The sequence below is a fragment of the Jaculus jaculus genome, chromosome 1 (genome assembly GCF_020740685.1).
Source record: "Jaculus jaculus isolate mJacJac1 chromosome 1, mJacJac1.mat.Y.cur, whole genome shotgun sequence".
NCBI lineage: Eukaryota > Metazoa > Chordata > Mammalia > Rodentia > Dipodidae > Jaculus > Jaculus jaculus.
The window spans coordinates 126452176-126473636 of record NC_059102.1 but is presented as its reverse complement, the minus strand read 5'-3'; the positions used below and the strand labels follow the sequence as shown (position 1 = coordinate 126473636).

The following is a 21461-nucleotide window of genomic DNA, read 5'->3' as shown; positions in this document are numbered from 1 at the left end:
GAGAACTGACGTGCCAGGGCCTCTAGCCACTGCAAACAAACTCCAGACGTATGCTCCACCTGATGGCCTAGGTTCAATTCCCCAGTACCCATATAAAGCAATGCGCAAAATGGTGCATGTGTCTGGGGTTTGTTTGCAGTGGCAAGAGACCCTAGCATGTCCTTTCTTTCTTTCTCTCTACAGAGTGAGTTCCAGGTCAGCCTTGTTTAGAGTAAAACCCTGATTTAAAAAAAAAAAAAAAAGATATAAAATTGTTATCCTGAAGAGTTTTCCAGATCCCTATGTTGAGACATTTATTTCGAACACCATCAATCACTATTTTGCACTTATAAAATGTGTTCTTGAATTAAGGGTTGAAATGGTAAATGGGCTATTCCATACCAAATATAAAATTGCGGAGCTAGAGAGATGGCTTAGGAGTTAAGGCACTTGTCTGTGAAGTCTAAGGACCCAGGTTCAACTCCCCAGAATCCACATAAGTCAGATGCACAAAGTGATGCCTTGTGCACACATCTGGACTTTGATTGCCATGGCTGGAGGCCCTGGTGTGCCAGTTTTCTCTCTCTCACACATAAAAAAAGGTATAATTTCTCAAAGTTGTTTTTAATAAATTATGTACAGAAAAATAAAACCCCAAATAAAAGACCAAAGCGACTCCCATGCTCCATGCTTGGGATGATCCACAGGGCCTTCTGATTCTTTCACAAGGAGAAAGGGATTAAAGACCTAGAAGGAGGAAGAAAGAGAGATTAAAGAGCCCCCCCCCCCCCCCAGATCTTATGTTTGAAATCTTCAGTGAGGCCTCCAAGCAATCAGATGTCATGACTTTTCCTTTCAACCAGCTTTCAACTCTGAAGAAAGTGCCAAAGTCACGTCTAGGGTCAATGGAACTATTTGCTTTAGGGAAGTCTACCTGCAGTGGGGAGAAGGTTCCATCTTCCAGGGTATCTTTTTCTAAAAAGTCTTGGTCATCAAAGTCACTCAGCAAAGCCCTCTGACTTCTGAGGGAAGGCAAGCAGCGCTCTGGTCTGAAGTTTGATGGACAGGATGTTGGCTTTACATTAAACACATGTGGCGGCATGACTGCTCTCTTGTGAAGCTTGCTCATCTCATTCAAATCCGGGGTGTGCCCAGCGGGTTTCTGCCTGCTCAAAACACAGCCACCTTTTTTAAGCCAGGGTAGATCTTCACAGATGTCTCTGCCCCCACCCCTCCCTGACTGTGAGAAAGCGTAGTGTTGAGTTACAACAGTCCACCTTTAGACATCACGTTGAAGAATGCCACTGATTCTGATATATTCTGGATTTCACGCCAGCATTCGGGGCAAAAAAAAAAAAAAAAATCACATCCAGATTAAACACAGGCTTCAGTTCCAGGAATATTTAAATTTTAATAAAGAATGCATTCTTGGGCTAGAGAGATGGTGCCGTGGTTAAAGGTGCTTGCTTGCCAAACCTGCTGGCCTGTGTTTGACTCCCCAGTACTCACATAAAGCCAGATGCACAAGTGGTACGTGCAGCTGGAGTTCATTTGCAGTGTGGCAAGAGACCCTGGTAGATCCATACCCTCTCCCTCATTCTTCTCGGCTTGCAAATAATTTCTTTTAAATAATGCATTCTTTAAAAATTTTTATTTTAGTTTTATTTATTTATTAGAGACAGAAAGAGGGGGAGAGAGAGAGCGAGAATGAGCATGCCAGGGCCTCTAGCCACTGCAAACAAACTCCAGATGCACACACCACCATGTGCATCTGGCTTACGTGGGGCCTAGAGAATTGAACCTGGGTCTTTGGGCTTTGCAGGCATGAGTCTTAACTGCTAAGCCATTTCTCCAGTCCAAATAATGCATTTTTTATTAAAAGAAACTCAGTGACATTAGTCCCCATTTTCATATGAGCAAGAAGAAGTTAAAAAGACTCAGTGATGGTCTAGAAAGATGGCTCAGTGATTCAGTGAGCTTCCTATGTAAGCACGAGGCCCTGAGGAGACCTGAGACCTTCAGAGTTCGAATCTCCAGAGGACAAGTAAACAACTTGGTGTGGCCATGCGCACCTGTAAACCCTAGTCCCACAGGGAAGCAGAGATCTGAGAATCATCAGAGCCCTGCAAACTCTAGAATCAGTAAAGAGGTTCTGCTCAAAACAAGACTGGGCAGAAGAGGGATGGAGCAGGATTCCTGTTGTTCTGCTCCAGCCACTGTAGGCAAGCTCCCCCCACCACCATAGGAGAGTATATGGGGTGCCATCCCCCCCACACACAAACAAGCAAAAGAATTAAAAGATTCAGTAGTATATGGGCCTTTTGTTTTGTTGTTGTTGTTGTTGTTTTTCCTAGGTAGGGTCTCACTCGAGCTCAGGCTGACCTGGAATTCACTGTGTAGTCTCAGGGTGGCCCAAACTCACTGTAATCCTCCTATATCAGTATCCTAAGTGATGAGAATAAAGGTGTGCACCACACGTCTGGCAAGTCCCAGCTACCTGGAAGGCCAAAGTAGATGGATTGGAAGTCTAAGGCTCACCTGGGCAACTTAGTGAGACCCTGTCTTAAAATGAAAACAGAATGAGAGCTATGGATATAGCTAGCTCAAAGGTAGAGTACTTGGTTAGTACGTGTAAGGCCTCAGCTTCAGTTTCCAATATCATCAAAAACAAATAACCCCGTTTCCCCTACCCCCAAATCAGGGGTGCACCCAAAGCAACACTGGAAAACACTATTCTGTTTGTCAGCACACCACCTAGAAGGGAACCTGCTACTCCTGTGGTACCAACCACACAGCATGTATGAGTGTGAGTGCAAACTTCTAACTAACAACTTTAATGAAAAATGGAAGACAAGATCAAGGTGGACCCTGCCTGGGTTTCGGGGCTCCATCTGTGTAGGAATTGGGAAGAGAAGCCTGCTTGTGCAGATTTCCTTCTTCTTATATTCAAATGATCAAATGAGGGTTCCCTACAAATAATATATGGAAGGCATTTCTGTCTCCTCTTACCTATTGTCCTTATGAGTCCAACTGCAAGACTGGGGCTGGTCAAGCCAAGAGATCTTTTACACTGATGGGGAGACCATCTTAAGACATGATGCAACAGGGAAAGCTTGATTGATTCATTCACTCTTTCATTCAAAAATGGTTAGTTCTGGGGCTGGAGAGATGGCTTAGCTCTTGCTTGCAAAGCTAAAGGATCCAAGTTCGATTCTCCAGGACCCACGTAAGCCAGATGTACAAGGCGGCACTTGCATCTGGAGTTTGTTTGCAATGGCTAAAGGCACCCCCCCCCCCCCGTCTGACTCTTTCTCACCATCTCTCTCAAATAAATAAATAAAATTTTTTAAAGAAAGGTTAATTCTGCCCATTCGGTACCATATTCTCTGCAGGCTGCAAAGAAAATGAATCAATAAAACAGCCCATGCTCTCAGGAACAGAGAAGCAAAACCAGATGGCTGATCATTACTTTTTTCTTCTTTAAGGTAGGGTCTCACTCTAGCCCAGACTGACCAGGAATTCACTCTGTAGGATGGTCTTGAATTTACAGTGATCCTCCTACCTCTGCCTCCCCGAGACGCCCAGCCATTACTTATTTTTCAATACATGTTTATGAAGTACTTACTACACGTTGGAGAAAAAGGAAAACAACCAGACAAGTTCTTATGCTTATAAAGTTTTACTGGATAGTGGTGGGGAATGCAGATAGTAAACACACAATTGCCCAAGTAATTAGTTAATTGCCACTGTGATTGCTACAAAGAAGTCTAGTGCCAAGGCAGTCAATTACAAGGGACAGTGCTGGTGAATCAGCAGGAATCCTGGAGAGTGGATTAGGAAGTACAGCAGGGAAGGAAGTCAGAGGTGACACTTGGACCCAGGGGGTGTCCATGGAGCTCCAGTCAGAGATCCTTCTGGAGGCTGGGCCTTCCCACAAGCTGGACCAATGAGGCAGGAGTAGAGAGCAAGTCATCTATCTAAGAAATGGTTACATGGAAAATAGATGAGAGCTCTTGAAGCCATTCTTGCTTTCTTTCTTGCTGATGAAGAATATTTATTGAAGCCAGGTGTGGTGGTGCACGCCTTTTACCTCAAAAAGCCAAAGAACCCTGATGCACCCATCCTCTCTTTGCCTCTTTTGCCTCTCATTCTGTCTGCCTCTTTCCCTCTTTGTCTGTCGCTCTCAAATAAACAAACCAAAACAAAAACATTTAGGGGTTGGCGAGATGCTTAGTGGTTAAGCACTTGCCTGTGAAGCCTAAGGATCCCAGTTCGAGACTTGATTCCTCAGTACCCACGTAAGACAGATGTACATGGGGGCGCACGTGTCTGGAGTTCGTTTGCAGTGGCTGGAGGCCCTGATGCATCCATTCTCTCTCTCTCTCTCTCTCTCTCTCTCTCTCTCTCTGCTTCTTTCTCTCTTTGTCTGTCACTCTCAAATAAATAAAACCCCCCAAAAAGTAATATTTATTGAAGCCAGGTATTGTGTTCCCAACACCCCTCCCCAGCGTAACCCCAGAATTTGGGAGGCTGAGGCAGAAGGATTGGGAGTTCCTGGTACTATTGGTGCTACCACACTGATCAGCAGGTCAGGGCTCTGCACCATGAGATAGATGTCTTGCCCCAGATCAGAAACCCCTGTGTAGTTGACAGAGCTTTTGACCAGCATCTGCCTCCTTTCTTATCCATAGCACGCTCTACCTCCGGTCTCGCTGTTGGAAAGGAAGGAAGGTTCTCCAAATCACACCTCCTGAGCCTAATCACTGTTTAACAAAACAGAGACTCCTAGGTGAGAAGCACCTACCTGTTCCCGTTACACCGGCAGTGGGTGCTACAGGCATCTCTAAGGAAGAGTGCTCTTACTGGCCTGGTTCCAATGGGGGATGGGGAAGTGTTCACTAGTGCAGAGGTGGTTTGACTGGAGGACCCTTCACACAGGATGGTCTAGCAGTCAGTGGACATGTTTGGGTTTCATTATAGAGACAGGCTCCCTCTGCTGGCCTGCCCAGCACTACTCAGGTTGGAGGCAGGTGAACAGAGCCCATCAAGTGGAGAAAGCGAGAGGACTCCAAACTCCTGTAACTTTTTTGGGGGGGACTCAAGTCACAAGTGTCCTGTAAGGACTCTGACACAGACAGGGGCTTAGCCATATGAGACTGCAAAGTGGGTAGGCCCAAGTATTAACAGTAAACGCCCAACAGCTTTGACACATTCGGCAGAAAGGTCAAATACTTGGAACTTTTTTGTTTTGATTTTCCTTAATGACATGAAAATGCTGTATTACAGCCAAGAAGCTCCCAGCTCTTAACAAAGTTAGCAAAAATCAATTAAAAATGATGACGCCCCTGGGCGTGATGGTGCATGCCTCTAATTCCAGCACTTGGAAGGCAGAGGTAGGAGGATTGCCATGAGTTCGAGGCCACCCTGAGACTACATAGTGAAGTCCAGGTCAGCCTGGGCTAGAGTGAGACCCTACCCTTGAAAAACAAAACAAACAAACAAACAAACAAAATGATGAGGCCCAAGTCCAGGTCTACAGGAAAACAGGAACTCACTGCTGTGAGCATGTGAACCAGCCCGTTCTTGTGCCCTGGGTCTGCTGATCTCACTCTTGGGCGCAGATCCCAAGGATAGAGTTGAAGAAGAGTAGCAATAAGTGAGCGAGACTGAGGACTGGGGATGTGGCTCAGTGGGTAGAGCGTCTGCTTAGTATGCGGAAAACCCTATGGTTGATCTCCAGCATCGCATAAACCAGCGGTGGAGGTGTGCACACGCTTAGCACTTGAGACGTCGAAGGTCGGATGTTCAAGGTCATCCTCAGTTTGACGCCAATCTGAGCTCCATGAGACTGACGGAAGAAAGAAGAAAGATTGGTTGTCTTTTCGTGGACCTGCAGTTACTGGCTTCTTCAAACCTGTGCTAGAAACATTCTGCTGCGCAGAGGGCAAAGTTCCAGGTCTTCAGCCACGGAGACAAAGGAGGTCAGTCTACATTTGCCATTGCTAGCTGTGTGACAGTCTCCGAGCCTCAGTGTTACCTCCGGGGGGGGGGGGGGGTTGGACGATGTAGCTCAGTGGTACAGCATTTGCCTAGTATGAGAGGTCCTAGATTTGATTCCCAGCACTGCATATATTTTAAAAGGAGATCATGTCTGTAGTATCTACATAGTACTTGTTCTGTGCAATATTCATTAAAGGAAAGCTAAAGGGAGCTAAATTCGTTAAAGGGAGAAGACCATGGAACAGAGTCTGGAGAGACAGTCCCTGCTTGCAAAGGATGAGGTGACATTAGAAAGCCAGTCTTCTATCCTGAAGAGAAGCCTACATCCTTGCCTCCCAGCTTACTTTATTTCAAAGCCAGAATTAAACTACAGGGGAGCCCACTAAAACGCAAAGGGAAGTTCTCCAAAGAGTACTCAATTCCTCTGAAGCAGAGAGAGAACTGCTGAGAGGTGAGGTTCCCGTTCCCACCCCAGGTGTGAAGAGTATAGGCACGCCAGGGCCTCCTGCCACTGCAAACAAACTCCAGATGCATGCACCACTTTGTGGGTATTTGGGAATGGAGCCGGGGCGGCTGACTTGGCAAGCAAAGAGCCTTTAACCGCTCAGCCATCTCCCCAGCCCCAGTGGAAACACACAATTGTGTGTGTGTGTGTGTGTGTGTGTGTGTCACAAAATTTTTGAAGCCTGTTTCTGTGGCTGGGGTTTTACAGCTCCAAGTTGGGGAACTGTTGCGATCAGTGAGTAACACGGAGGGGCAGGTCCCCAAGTCCTGCTCATACGCTCTTGCATCTCACAGCCCTCCGCTTCCAGGCGACCGAGGGTCTGCAGGAATGGGCAGACTGGGCCTGGGGTCGGGGGCCGTCCACCCTTTAGGATCTCGACGTGCACTGTCGATCCCTTCTCCTGCCAGCAGGGGGCGCAGAGGAGCCGGAGGGCGGAAGAGTCGGGTCCGCGGCCCGAATTCTGGGGGGCCGGTGGGGGGGAGCGGTTCAAGACCTGGGCTGCCGCTCGCTTAGTCCGCTTGTCTGTCCAGCGGTCCGCAGGACAGGGCCAGGAACGAAGGCCGGATGCGAGAGATACCCCGACAGCACCTTCCAGGCTGGGTCCGCGCCTGCCCGGAAGCGCGGGCGTCCAGGGGGGCGGGGCTTGCAAGCGCTTCCGGGGGCGGGGGGCGCGGGCAGGGGCGGCAGCCGGAGCGGCGGGGAAGGGCCTGGCGCCGGCGGCGGCGGAGGGGGCGCCGCGGGCGATGTGAGCGGGGCGCTCTGGGCAGGTGAGGTGCTTCGTGCGCGGGCGGCGGACACCGGGCGAGGCTCGGGTGGAGTCGGCGGGGTCGAGGGCAGCCCCCGGGGCCGCTGTCGAGCTCCCTCTGGGCGCGGCGGGGAGGGCGGACGGGCGGCCGTCGCGGCGCTCGGTCAGTGCCCGGACCCCGGGGGCGGCGGGGGTGAGCGGGCGGCGCCGGCTTAGAGTCGAGGCCTGGCCGGGGGTTCCGAGGCCCGGTCACCTGCTGGAGCCTCCCCTGCCCCGACCCGAAGGGACAGCACTGTCGGGCTCCGGACGCCCCACTGGCCGGGCCGAGGGGCGATGCCCTGGACTTTCAGCCTCCGCCCCGGACGGCTCGAGAGCCTCCGCTTCCCGGCCCCTCGTGCCCCCGGGGTCGCCCCTTCGGGGATCGGGGATCTGAGTGGTTGAGGCCCCTGGAGAGCCAGGCCTGGCCGAGGGTCAGCCCCTGCGGGTGGCTGCCAAGGACCCCCCCCACCCCGCTTCTTCACGCCGGCGCCTTTCTCCAGGTAAACTGGCAGCGGCGGCCGGGGAGGTCTCCATGGTCACTCGCGCCCACTGCGGGTCCTGCCATTACCGAGGGTGGATTAGTGGCGCGCGCGCCCCTGTGTGTGTGTGTGTGTGTGTGTGTGTGTGTGTGAGTGTGTGTGAGTGAGTGTGTAAACACTGCTCTTTTAGACCAAGTGACTGCGCTTTAGGGCGGCCCTAGTCTGGGACGCTCTCTCTTGAGCTTTTCAGACAGCCTTTTCCATGCCGGGCCTCAGTTGCCCCATGTGACAAGTAAGGGTTTAAGTGAGCTTCCATGCAGACCCTTCCAGCATGGTTCCACTGTGCTGTGTATGTCTGAAATTGGAAGGTCTGTCTCGGGTTCAGCGTCCTGGGCATTTTCACTGTAGACTTTTTTGGGGGGAGGATAGATGAAGACTTTTTAATCCACTTAGTATACTTTATTTCAGCTTTAAAATGATTCCAGGAAGTGTTTTCTAAACCTCGACTTAATGTTGCCCCTAATCTGCAGGGTTGTGTTTTGTGTTTTGTGTTTTTTTTTTTTTTTTGCAGGCAAACATTTTGTTGTTTATATATATATATTTGCCCATCTTTCTCTTTGTTCCCCAGTCCAGGCGGTTTTTGCTTCACATCTGGATTATTGCAACAGCTTCTTAGCTGGTCTCTGACTCCAGAGGTTCTCCCCCTCCCCCATCCTTCCTTTATTGCTAACGCCAAACTTACTATAGGAAGTCAAAAAATAGTTGAGTGCTGGCTTATTACATATCAAGATGCTTTTCTGGAGGTGGAGGAAAGTAGTTGAAGGGACACTCAGTCTCCAAGGAGCCTTACACTGGGTGCCCAGACGTTACCTTATGAAAAGATAACTTTGGTGAGAGCAGGTTGTGTGCTGTAGAATTAGAGGAGAGATGGAAGTCAGGAAGGGCAGTGGCCGGGCGTAGTGAGGGAGAGGGGATTTGAGCTGAATCTTGAAGAATGAATAGGGTTCTGATAGGAAAAGAGCAGTCATCCCCTGTGATCTTGTGGAATGAGTATGTCAGCCTCCAGGCTGAGACGGGCTCATCTGTGAGGGGAGTAGGAGGGAAGATTGGCTAGGACTTGTTTCTGAACCATCTTGAGCACTAGGCCAAAGTTGAAACTCTTCTAAAGGCAGGCATTGAGGAGCTCTGGGCACCAGGGATGCTGGAGGCAGAAACGAGAGCCTGGAGGACAGGGGCATGGCAGTACGATTGCTGTTCAAAGCAGAATGGTGTCTTGCTGCTTGTTGCCACGTTGTGTCCAGACTCTTGCCACTCTGCAGAGCAACTTCTTTTGTGAAGCTGTCCTTGGTTTGGTCCCACCTTGCTACCTGGCTTCTCCAAGTTTGGTCCCTGCAGAAGCCAGGTTATGACTGTTTCTTGGGCTTGGTTGCAGTTGTTCCTGGTCCTCTGTGCACATTCCCCGATTCACTTCCTCCAAGACCCTGCTGAAGATATACTTCCTCCTGAGGGTGTTCCCTGACGCCCTGCCCCCATGCCTTTGTGGCAGTGGGACTCGGCAGAGGCTCCCTGGTTGTTGAGCCTGCTCCTGTCCCAGCTGGACTGGGAGAGTTTTGAGGACACCACATCTTAATAGTTTTCTCAGAGCCCTTACTAGGAGCATGCTGGAGTTGGACTTTGATAAATATTCAAATAGTTCCTGATTTTTGTTGGTCAACAACTTTTTTGACTTTCTGTTTTCAGGAGAAGCTGTTACTAGTTATCAGCTTTCCCTGTCCTGTGTAATTGATAGCTAATGTTACCATTCTAGGCGGATGTTTTCAGCTTTAGTTCTGGGAATGCAGAAAGCACAAAATGAATCTTTGAAACATTAAAACATTTACTCCTGATCATGGTCAAAGAAAGTATCATGTAATTCTTCAGTCTAAGGCAGTGGGTAAAGAAAACCAACTTTGAAGTCAAATAGACCTTGATTTGAATCCCAGAAAAATTATTCACTAGCTATATGAACTTGAATGGTTTATCAAATTCTCTGAGCTTTCCTTTTCTTTTTCTTTTTTCCCTTTCTTTGGCACTGAGGAGTGAACACAGGACCTCATACATGCTAGATAAGTGTTCTAGCACTGAGCTGTATTGCCAGCTTGAGCTTCCTGTTCATCTGTGATGTGTAGGGTAATAAGTCCACACTGGAGGATTGTTTCAGTATATGAGGGAGGAAGCAAAGCTGTGAGCACTTAGGACCCACTGCATGCATTCTCATCATGACTATTAGGTGTGACATAATCAAGGTAGAGGGATACAGGCTTGCTGAACTGTGCTTACTCACCAAGTGGTGGATCTCTCCGTCTCTAAATCCTACTTCTGCCTTTCATTCAAAGCATATATCAAGAATGTTTGAGCTGGGCGTGCTGGCACACACTTTTAATCCCAGCACTGGGGAGGCTGAGGTAAGAAAATCACCGTAAGTTCAAGGCCAGCATGGGCTGCAGAGAGAGTTCCAAGTGAACTTAGGCTAAACTGAGACCATAGTTCAGAATAACGGGGGGGGGGGGAGGAGGGAGGGAGAGAAAAGTGTTAGTTTGGGCCAAGGTGATGGCTCAGTGAGTAAGAGCACATGCTGGTCACCTCGGTGCTGAGGGGCAGAGATAGGTCAAATGTTGAAGCTAACGGGTCAGTCAATTAAGTGGCAATTCCAGGCTCAGTGAGAGGCTGTCTCTCAAGGAAATAAGCTAGAAGAGTGGGACAGGACACCTGATGTCTATCTAGTAATATCAATGTTGTGAATCTAGAATGCCATCATTTATTCCCATTATGTTGCTTTGGGTTAAATTCTATTTATTTATTTTTTTCTCCAGACTTCTTCATTGTGTTCATTTACTGGTTTTGTAGCTGACAGACAAGCTGCTGAGTTTAGCTTAGTGAAGGTCCTCTAAAGGCAGTTAGGTTTGTAATGGTTGTTTTCCCTTGATGTTGATGGTATGGACAGTCTCCCAGATGAATGTACTTCAAGGTGAGCTTTTCATGAGAAGTAGAACATGTATATATTTCAGGTCTTCTGAAAAGCCAGCTGTTAAGCAGATGAGATTCGACTAATCCCTTACCATTTTATTCCAAGTTTTTTTTGCCTTATGAAGCTTACTCTTTTGCCCAAAGTAGAGATATTCAAATAGATTTGAAACATGTATTCAGGTGTGGTGGTGTGCCTCTGTGTCTCAGTTTGAGAGGCTGAGGCAGGAGGATCATTGGAACTAATCAGGGTTGTTGAGTTCAATTTGGGCAACATAGCAAGACGTCTTAAAAAAAAAGCTGGGCATGGTGGCACATGCCTTTAATCCCAACACTCAGGAGGCAAGGCAAGAGGTAGAAGGATCACTATGAGTTCAAGGCCACCCTGAAACTACAGAGTGAGTTCCTGGTCAGCCTGGGCTAGAATGAGACTCTACCACAAAAAACAAAAAAACAAAAAAACAAAACAAAAAAAAAAGGCAGTTAGCCAGGCATGGTGGTGCACGCCTTTAATCCCAACACTCGGGAGGCAGAGGTAGGAGGATCACCATGACTTCAAGGCTATCCTGAGACTACATAGTTAATTCCAGGTCAGCCTGGGCCAGAGTAAGACTCTACTTTGAAAAAACAAACAAACAAACAAACAAAAAAAGCAATTGAAGCTGGACGTTGTGGCCACCCTGAGACTGCATAGTGGATTCCAGGTCAGTCTGGGCTAGAACAGAAACCTTACCTTGAAAAACCATTCCCCCCCCCAAAAAAAAAATTGGAACGCCTTCATGCCTATGTTACTAACAGTAAAAAGAACGGATGCTTCACAGACCAATTTGAATACCACTTGACATATTGACCACGGGGATGTATTTAGACCTCTTACCACCGTGCCAGTACAGCCTGACTTTATTTGTATAGTACATCCTCAAATGGCATTTCTTTCTACTTGAAGTTGATAGTAAGGGTCTAGCACTGAGAAAAAATGCTGCACCTCATCAGTTTGTCTGGATTAAAGTCTTATTTCTTACAGGGGTTAGTTCTTTGACTCTGGAAACTGACTAACCTAGGTTCAGTTCCCTATATTAGCTGAGTGACCCCAGGAAAGGTTGCTAGTCTGTCGGAGTTTGTTTCCCTCCTGCACAATGGGTATAATGGCAGCATCTGTCTCAGTAAGCAAGAGCTTCCTGGGCACAGGGTACACAGCAGGAGCTCAAGAAGCTGTGAGTCCTTGCCATTGCTGGTGAAGTTAAAGAGGCCAGTCCTCTCCTGCTTGGAAAAATCGAAGCAGCCTCTAATGTTTTGCATTGACTAAGACAAATCACACACTCAGAATTAGTGTATCTGGGCAGACCTGGAGAATGTTAACGCCTTGGTCGGAAATGTAACAGTTTGGATAAAAATGTTCTCCCAGGCTCACATGAATTAATGCAGCAAGAACTCTAAACTTGTTTTCCTTTAAATTAGGATGAGTGCTTCATGAATATCCATCACAGAATGCCATTTTCCTTTATTTTTTTTCTTGCTCTGAGTTTCAGTAGCACCAGAATGTTTCCCGCAGCCCTGGTGCTGCTTGTCGACTGCTGCCTTCCAAAGGATTAGATTGTAGCTCATGACAGCTCCATTTTAGTTTTGATCTAGACCCAGGCAGAAATATCTAGAAAAGTTATTTTTACATAGTTGTTACTTCTGTTACCATGCCTTTTCTCTCCAGCTCTTCAGTCTGTGCTCTTCTTAATGATTTTTTTTTTGTGAGAGCGCAAATTGGGGCTCTTCACCTGTGATGGAGAAAGCCTTCTTGGAGCAGCCTCTCAGGTGTCAGCAAGGGAGTGAGGGCGGCAGGTGCAAGCCTGGGTTTGGAATCACATTGTGACTGAGAAGAATGAGTCTATCCTGGTACCTCAAGCAACTTCCAGATTTGTTACCGTTTCTTTCTTGGAAGTTTAAGTGTACCTGGGTATTTTTATGCAAGTGTAGCATCTTGTGAAGCAATAGAGTGTTCCTAGGTTAGGTGGGAATCAGCCCACCTTGGTGGATTTTGTCCATACTTTATGAATCTTTAGCAGGGTGTGGTTGAGAGCTGAGGGTGGGTCTTGAGTCACCTGTTTGTTTTAGGTTGGACCTAGGACCTCATGCCTGATAAGCAAACACTTTACCACGGAGCTATATGCCCAGCATATACTAATATTTTTAGGTGTGTGTGTATAGTATGTGCAGTGTGTATATGTGTGCTTATCTATGTGCATAGCAGATCAATGCATCCCTGTGCTCATTCATGAGGAGGCCAGAGGAGGATGTCCCTCGTCCTCTATTGCTCTTCTGCCCTGTTTCCTTGGTGTGGCCTTGTCTGGCTTTTTATAAAAGTGCTGGAGAATAAACTAGGGTCCTTATGCTTGCACAAGCTATCTTCCCAGCCCCAGCGTATATATGGATATATATATATATGACAGTTTGAAAAACCTTAACTATGTAGCCTAGAAATAAGAAAAAAAATTGAGGAAAAATATGTCTTGAATGTATAAACATGTATATAGTATCCTGCCATTTATTACCATAACATGTACACACATCTATGATAGCAGGTTAAAATTCATCAAAGTGTGCACACACATAGCACATAAATGGTCCTCTGTGTAGTTGAGAGACACGTAGATAAACATGAAGGTAAAGTAGTACCTTGGGAGGGAGAGACGCAAAGGTCACCACAAATAGTGTGTTCCCAGCCAACCAGGGCTGTAAGCAAGACCCTGTCTCAGAAAATAGCAGGAGGCAGCATTATGTACTAACTGTGTAGCATTACTGTAAGAACACTGTACTGCTATAATGCTTTTGTAGCTGCCTCCTGTTCGTACTGTGGTGAGCTCAAGTGTTTGCAAGATCTGCTTAAGATGCCCCTATTATGCTCATTGCCTCAGTAAATTGCATGTGGCAGTAAAAAGTGACCTCTTGAGGTTCTTGTGTGGTTTTTCAGCATGTATAATATATACACCAGACATGTGTCCATTGACTGTTTAATGTTATTGGTAAGGCTTTCCGACAACATATTATTGGTAGTTAAGTTTTTGGAGAGTCAAAGTTACACCTCAATTTTTGTCAGCACCCTGAGCCCCCACATTATTCAAGAATCAATGGTTGGGCTGGAGAGATGGCTCAGCAGTTGAAGGCACTTGCTTGAAAAGCCTAGGTTTGCCCTGGGTTCAATTCCCTAGTACTTTCTCACTCTATGTTTGCAAACAAATAAAAATATTTTTAAAAAGTCAACTGTGGCCAGGCATGGTGGCGCATGCCTTTAATCTCAGCACTTGGGAGGCAGAGGACGTGAGTTCAAGTTCAAGGCCAGCCTGAGACTACATAGTGAATTCCAGGTCATCCTGGGCCAGAGTGACACCCTACCTCAAAAAAACAAACAAAAATAAAAGGGCTGGAGAGATGGCTTGGCAGTTAAGCGCTTGCCTGTGAAGCCTAAGGACCATGGTTCAAGGCTCAATTCCCCAGGACCCACGTTAGCCAGATGCACAAGGGGGTGCACGCGTCTGGAGTTTGTTTGCAGTGGCTAGAAGCCCTGGCATGCCCATTCTTTCACTCTCTCTCTGCCTCTTTCTCTGTTTGTTGCTCTCAGATTACACACACACACACACACACACACACACACACACACACACACACACACACATATATAAAAGAAAAGCCTGGTGTGGCACACGTCTTTAATGCCAGCACTTGGGAGGCAGAGGTAGGAGGATCGCCGTGAGTTCGAGGCCACCCTGAGACTCCATAGTGAATCCCAGGTCAGCCTGGGCTAGTGAGACCCTCCTTTGAAAAACCAAAAAAAAAAAAAATAATAATAATAATCAACTGTAAAGCTGCACATGGTGGTGCACTCTTGTAATACCAGTACTGGGAGACTGAACTAGGAAGATTGCTGTGAGCTCAAGGCCAGCTTGGGCTAGAGTGAGACTTTGTATCTCAAAACAAATCGTGGGGTGTCAGCTAGAGATGTAGCTTAGTTGGTACCTGGCATGCACAAGGCCTTGTGTTTGAGCACCATGTAAACTGGTATTGCATATCTGTAATCTCAGCACTTGAAAGGTGGAGGCAGGAGGATCCGAAGTTCAAGGTCATCCTTGGTTACAGGGAGTTCTAGGCCAGCCTGGGCTACATAAGACCCCAGTTCAACCCTCCCCCCAATAAAATGGGGACTGGCTGGGGATGAGTTTAGTAAAGTGCTTGCCTTGCAAGCATGAGGAGTTGATCTTCAGGTAGAACTGTCTTCTTGCCTTCTAGCACACACCTGTGCGCTCTACCACACTAGCCCGGTCTCCACGCAGTGCAGATGAGAAGCTCACCCTGCTGGAATCGCTCCTCCAGAAGATGGCTTCTTTGGACATTCATTTTCCTTTCTTCAGATGTCACTTACTTGTTTTGTTTAAAATCTTCCTCTTCGGGGATAAGCATGACCCTTTTCTTGGAGCCCAGGAGCAGTACATGCTTGGTGATCCAATACAAATCTTCACCAGGGTCTTGATGCGGACCAGCTCGTTGCTGGGTGCATTGTAGACAACATCAATGATTCTTGTTTTGCCAGTACAACACTCAGCCCAGGAGAAGTTCTCAACATTCCATCTCAGGGCCTGGTACCTATTGCCTCATTGAACTTGGGCTGTGTATGTAGGGCCATTCTTGGTGTCTGCAGCAGGGCGTCCTAGCTCATACTTCCACTACTTGTGGTGGGACTCTCTCTTGCCCCAGGGCTTGTGGAGGGTTCTGAGAGATGCCCATCCATGGGAGCAGGGACAGAAGCTTGAGCCACTAGGACTGTGCCGAATGCTTGCCAGGATCCCCTCCCTGCCGGATGCACACTTGGCTCTCGAGGTTGGCTTCCCCACTGCACAGTCAGGAGGCTGCAGCAATGTTTTGTTTTCTAGAACAGGGTTTCTCTCTGTGTTACATAGGCTGTCCTTTCTTGGGCTGGGACTATACTTGTGTGCCACTGCACCCATTTTGCTTTGGGGTTCCTCTCTTTTTTTTTTTTTTTTTTTTTGGTTGTAGCAACAAAAAATGCTTAGTGGACATCTTTGCTATGTAAGTACTATATATTTTTTTTCTGCCATCCTTTCAGCCCTTTTCTTTTTTTGGTTTTTCTTTTTCAAGGTAGGATTTCACTTTAGCCAGGGCTGACCTGGAATTCACAGTGTAGTCTCAGGGTTGCCTTAAACTCATGGCAATCCTCTCCTACCTCTGCCTCCTGAGTGCTGAGATTAAAGGCATGAACCACCATGCCAGGCAGTACTATATTTTTGTAGGCCCAATTCTTAGCAGTTACTTGTAGACCAAAAGGCTTTGTATGTGTTGATAGATTATCCCTCAGGATTATTTTGCTAGCTCTTAAAACTTTGTGGGAGCTGGGCGTGGTGGCATATCCCTTTAATCCCAGCACTTGGGAGGCAGAGGTTGGAGGATTGCCATGAGTTTGAGACCACCCTGAGACTACAGAGTGAATTCTAGATCAGCCTGAGCTACAGTGAGACCCTACCTCGAAAAACAAAACACAACAAAAAAACAAAAACTTTGTGGATTATGGCATTTGCTTGCAAAGCCTAAGATCGCAGGTTCAATTCTCCAGTACCCACATAAGCCAGATATAAACAAAGTGACACATGCTTCTAGAGTTCATCTGTAGTGGCTGGAGGCCCTGGTGCACCCATTCCTTACCCCCTTCTCTTTCTCCTTCATAAATAAAAATGAAATCTGTAAAAAGTAGCTTAAAAAAGAAAACTTGGCTTCTTTGGACATTCATTTTCATAGTGGTGCATGTAAGTCTTGATAGCTTGTAAGTGGTACCTCCCAGGGCTGGTGTGTAGCTCAGGGGTAGAACTCTTGCTAGCATGGGCAAGGTCCTGGTTCATCACAGCATTGCCAAATTGAAATTTTGTTTCTGAAACTCTAATGTCTTTCATCATAAAATTAATCGTCTTTTTTGCCTTTTCTTTCTTTCTTTTTTTTTTTTAACTGTGTATCCTTTGCTTATTCTTCAGGGGAATTTTTTAATGTCAGCCCAGTTTGATTTATACCTTAAGGAATTTGGAAACTAGCCCTTTGTCAAATATGCATGCATTTTTCCTCAATATGCCATTTATCTTGGGGCTTTTAGAGGGAAGAGGTATGTTTTATGTCATAATACTTTTATGTTGTCAAGTGCATTTGTCCTTTTTTTGCTTTTGTGGCTTCTGGAATTTATGTTATGGTTGGCAAGGCTTTTATGTTGATATATGAAAATCTTCAAATACTTCTGTAAGAGTATAATTGCAATAAATGGAAAGCAATAGGACCCCCTGTATATTTCCTGGTAATTTTTAGGACACTGGTTAGCCATTTTGAAAACTCTAGGAGCTGTGTTTTCCATTGCTCAGGCCTCTGGTTTATGCAAACCTACAGCGTTAGTGTAGGTCAGGTCAGCCATCACCTTTTAGCCTCCTTTGCTGACACCTGTGTGGAGGATCAGAGAAGGAAGAGCAGGGCTGTTAGTCACTGATGTCCCTTCTTGAGCTCAGTATGTCTGTCATATTATGTTTGACCAGTTTCCCTAGCTTTCTTTTTTTCTGGTTTTTCAAGGTTGGGTCTCACTCTAGCCCAGGCTGACCTGGAGTTCACTCTGTATGCTCAGGGTGGTCTCAAACTCATGAGTGATCCTCCTCCCTCTGCCTCCCAAGTGCTGGGATTAAAGGCATGTGCCACCATGCCTGGCTTCCCTAGCTTTCTCCACAAGATGCCTTTTTCTTCCAGAGCTCCTCCAGATGAAACGTGTTTTTATATCCCAAGGAGACTTGGAACCCAGGTGAGGGGATCATTTCTCTCTAGCATTTTAGAACAGCATCCTGTGCAGATGCATCGGCATGGTGATGCATTCCATAGCTTTTTTGGTGGGACCTTGCAAATATTTCAAGCAGTTTTACTTACTTAAGCCTGTTGCCATATGGTCTTACATTAGGCCTTTTGTTTTCTTTTCCCTCAGGTCTGTGGGAAGAGTGTCCAAGCAGGCTGGCTGGCTCATGTGATAGTTGACAGATCAGTCCCTCTCCCTGTGGTTGTATCCACAGTGCCAGGCTGTGTGAGTGGCCTCCTTGCTCAGGTGTCCAGTCAGTCCTTGCTCCACCACATGCATGTCCACTTTCTTCCTGAGACTGTTCACCTTCCTCTGAGCTCACCTTGGCAATATGGATTCCCTACCTGTGGTTTTGTGACTTCTGACTTGGCTTCTTTCTTCATGGCTTACTCAGACCTGGGTACCCCTCAGAGTTCTTGTTTTTTGAACACCAACTCAGTGCTGCTTTGCATCCCATTGAACTTGGGCTGAACCCATGTCTGAGCAGCATCTGCTCTCTGGAACTTCAACTGTAAAACACCAAAGGGCTAGTCATTTGAGCCCTAGCTCTGGGGCTTCTAATTACGGTTTTAGCATGTAAAGGTGGCTTTTTGCTTAGAGCAGGCAAAATGAGCCAGAGAGAGGGGTCTGAGGAATCGGGATCAAAACTGTGACTGGAAGGTATAATGCACTGGGCTGTTTCTGCTCCTTGCCCTTACCTCTACAGGCTTGTGTTTTGTTTTGAGACAGTCTCAGTTTGTAGCCCAGGCTGGCCTCAGAAGCAGGATCCTCCTGCTTCCCTGCTAGGAGAACAGGCATGTACCACCTTACTTGGCCTCTCCAGGTGGTTTTTTGCTCCAGAAAAAAGTGCTGTAGTTCAACTGGTGGGACTGACGCTGCCCAGGAAGTGTGCATGTGGTTTTTGATATCACTTGTCCTTCTCTGTCCTGGACAGCAATATGAAGCATTTGCCACCTCTCCATGTCTCTTTTCATCTCCCTGGGGCAGGAGTGAGAATCACTTCTTTCCTTCTGACCTCTATCTCCTGGACACAATGCAGATTGTAAGGGGTATCCTATAGGGAGTCTAGGTAGCAGACCTGGGAAAGCCAGCCTCTTGGAATCTCAGTTTCATTATCTCTTAACTGGAGTAACAGTGAACTGAGGCAATAGCTCGGTAAAGTACTTGTCTTATAAGCATGCAGACTAGTGTTCCATTCCCAGACCCCAGGTAAAATGCCAGGTATGGTGGTACATACTTGTAATCCCAGCACTGGGGGGGTGTTGGGGTGGCGGCAGACAGATCTTCGGGGTTCAGCCAGTTTAGCCTAGTTTGCAAACTCTAGGCTAATGAGAAACTGTCTAAAAAAAAGGTGGATGGCTCCTGAAAGGAACTTGAGATTGTCCTCTGGCCGCCACATAAATATGCAGGTGCATACCTACACACATGTACACATAAAGAAATAAAGTGGGGGCTGGAGAGATGGCTTAGCAGTTAAGCACTTGCCTGTGAAGTCCAAGGACCCTGGTTTGAGGCTTGATTCCCCAGGACCCACATAAGCCAGATGCACAAGAGGGCATATGCATGTGGAGTTTGTTTGCAGTGACTGGGGGCCCAGGTGTGTCCATTCTGTCTGTCTCTCACATAAACAAATAAAAATACATTAAAAAGACATAAAGTGGGGTAATAGTGCCTGCCTCATGCAAGGAGTGCAGGAGGTTCAGTGAAGCCATTGTGGTAAGATTTGACTTCCTGCTGGGCATGTGTAAATTTGGTACTTGGAGCTTACTGAAAATAATACTAGGAAAGGACTTACCCAGGTGTATTAGTTACCTTCTCATTGCTGGGACAAAATACCTAACAAAAATCAATTTAAGGGAGGAAAGATTTGTTTCAGCTTACCGTTCCAGTTTCTAGTCCATCATGGCAGAGAAGGCTGTATAGCTAGAACTAACGACAGTCAGTCTAGCAGTGAGAAAATGAATGATAAATGCTGGCACTCAGCTATCTTTCTTTTATTTATTTATTTACAAGCAGAGAGAGAGAGAGAGCATGGGCATGCCAAGACCTCCAGCCATTGCAAATGAACTCCAGACGCATGTGCCCCTTGTGCATCTGGCTTACCTGGGTCCTGGGGAATTGAACCAGGGTCCTTTGGCTTTGTAGGCACATGCCTTAACTGCTAAGCCATTTCTCCAGACCCTCTCTCTCCTTTTTATATGACCCAGGAGTCCTAGCCCCAGTTAGGGTGGATTTTCCCACCTCAGTCTTTCTAGATAATTCCTAACAAACAGGTCAAAAGATTTGTTTCCATGGTGATTCTAAATCCTGTCAAGTTTACGACCAGAGATTAATAGTCACACCAGGTAAACAGGCATGACTGCAGGTGGCACTCATCCTCTCTTACATATAGTAGCTGAGTCTGGTGTGGGAGTGCCATACGTACAGAGATGGGAGTCTTGTGCTGTCTACATTGAGACCGGGGTTGGCTTCGTGTGACCACCATTGAGGTTATGAGATGAAAGCTGCTCCCATGGTGTCACTGTAAAAATGTAAGAATTATGGTTGGGGTGTAGCTTGGTGGTAGAGCCTGTCTTAACATGTGGAAGGCCCTAGAATTCTGAAGAATTCTGAAGTAAGAAACTGAAAGAGCAAGAGAATTGTCTGCCCACCGATTGAAATGGCAGAAGAGGCTTATGAAGATATTAGGAAGTTCAGACTGTCACCTGACTCCTCTATTCACATTCTCATCCAGTGGATCGTTTTCACACACAAAGACAATATAAGTGTTGGGCTGGAGAAATGGCTTAGCGGTTAAGCGCTTGCCTGTCAAGCCTAAGGACCCCGGTTCGAGGCTTGATTCCCCAGGACCCAGGTTAGCCAGATACACAAGGGGGTGCACGCATCTGGAGTTCATTTGCAGTGGCTGGAAGCCCTGGCGCGCCCATTCTTTCCCCCCTCCCTCCTTCCCTCCCTCCCCCCTCTTCCTCTGTTTGTCACTCTCAAATAAATAAACAAAAAATTTTTTTAAAAAACAAAGTCAATATAAGTGTTAATGGTGCTATAGAAACATCCAGCTTTATGTGCTTGCTTTTTAAAATTAAAATATTACATGGAAAATATCTAGTTTGGGTATGGTTTTTCACTTATTGTAATATAATATCATAGAAAGACCCATGATTAATCTATTAAATTAAAGAACACTGATTCTGATGTTTTTACTGAGTGGAATAATCAAATTCATTATTTTCTGAAGCAGCTGCAAATGTAAAAGAAAAAGTAATATACATCACTCGTCTGCATTATCAAAAAATGAATTTGAAGCAAGGCGGGCATGGTGCAAGCCTTTAATCCTAGCACTTGGGAGGCAGAGGTAGGAGGATCGCTGTGAGTTCGAGGCCACCCTTAGACTACATAGTGAATTCCAGGTCAGCCTGAGCTAGAGTGAAACCCTACCTCGAAGAAACCCCCCAAAAATGAAGAAAGAAAGAATTTGATTCCCATATCTCTGAGAGTTGGGAGGAAGCCTATATCAAACTGCAAGACAGGGGCTTTGATTCATCTTTGCGTTCCCTCTGCTTTATGTGTGTAGGGAGTGCTGCTGAGTACTCTTATACATGTAGGGAAAATAAGTTCCTGGTTAAAATGCCATTTAGTGATTGCGATTAAGTCTCAGTTGTAGCACATACGACGAAAGTTAATTTCCTTAATTTGCAGAGTGCTCTGATAATTCAATAAAAAGGCAGATATGGGCAAAGGATGAGAATAGGCAGTTCAAAGACAAACTGCTGTCAAGCTGCCATGGACGCATTATGGTTAAACATGCACACCTTTAATCCCAGCACTCGGGAGGCAAAG

General features: G+C 46.6%; 1 protein-coding gene and 1 non-coding gene across 4 annotated transcripts in view; one reads left to right on the top strand and one right to left on the bottom strand.

The window, feature by feature from the left end:
• Zbtb34 (zinc finger and BTB domain containing 34) overlaps window positions 1–21461 on the top strand; it is a 60078-nt gene that overhangs the window by 23261 nt on the left and 15356 nt on the right. Inside the window, exon 1 of one of the 3 annotated variants that reach the window (XM_045151931.1) lies at window positions 4747–4768. The exons of 1 other annotated variant lie outside the window; for it this stretch is intronic. The gene's annotated coding sequence lies outside the window, so the exon portion shown is untranslated. Of the gene's footprint in view, window positions 1–4746; window positions 4769–7197; window positions 7252–21461 lie in introns of those variants that run through there. One more of the 3 variants, XM_045151926.1, reaches the window with a different exon arrangement.
• LOC123457796 lies at window positions 15595–15670 on the bottom strand. The gene has a single exon (XR_006635162.1). It is a non-coding gene; the product is annotated as a small nucleolar RNA SNORD55/SNORD39 (small nucleolar RNA).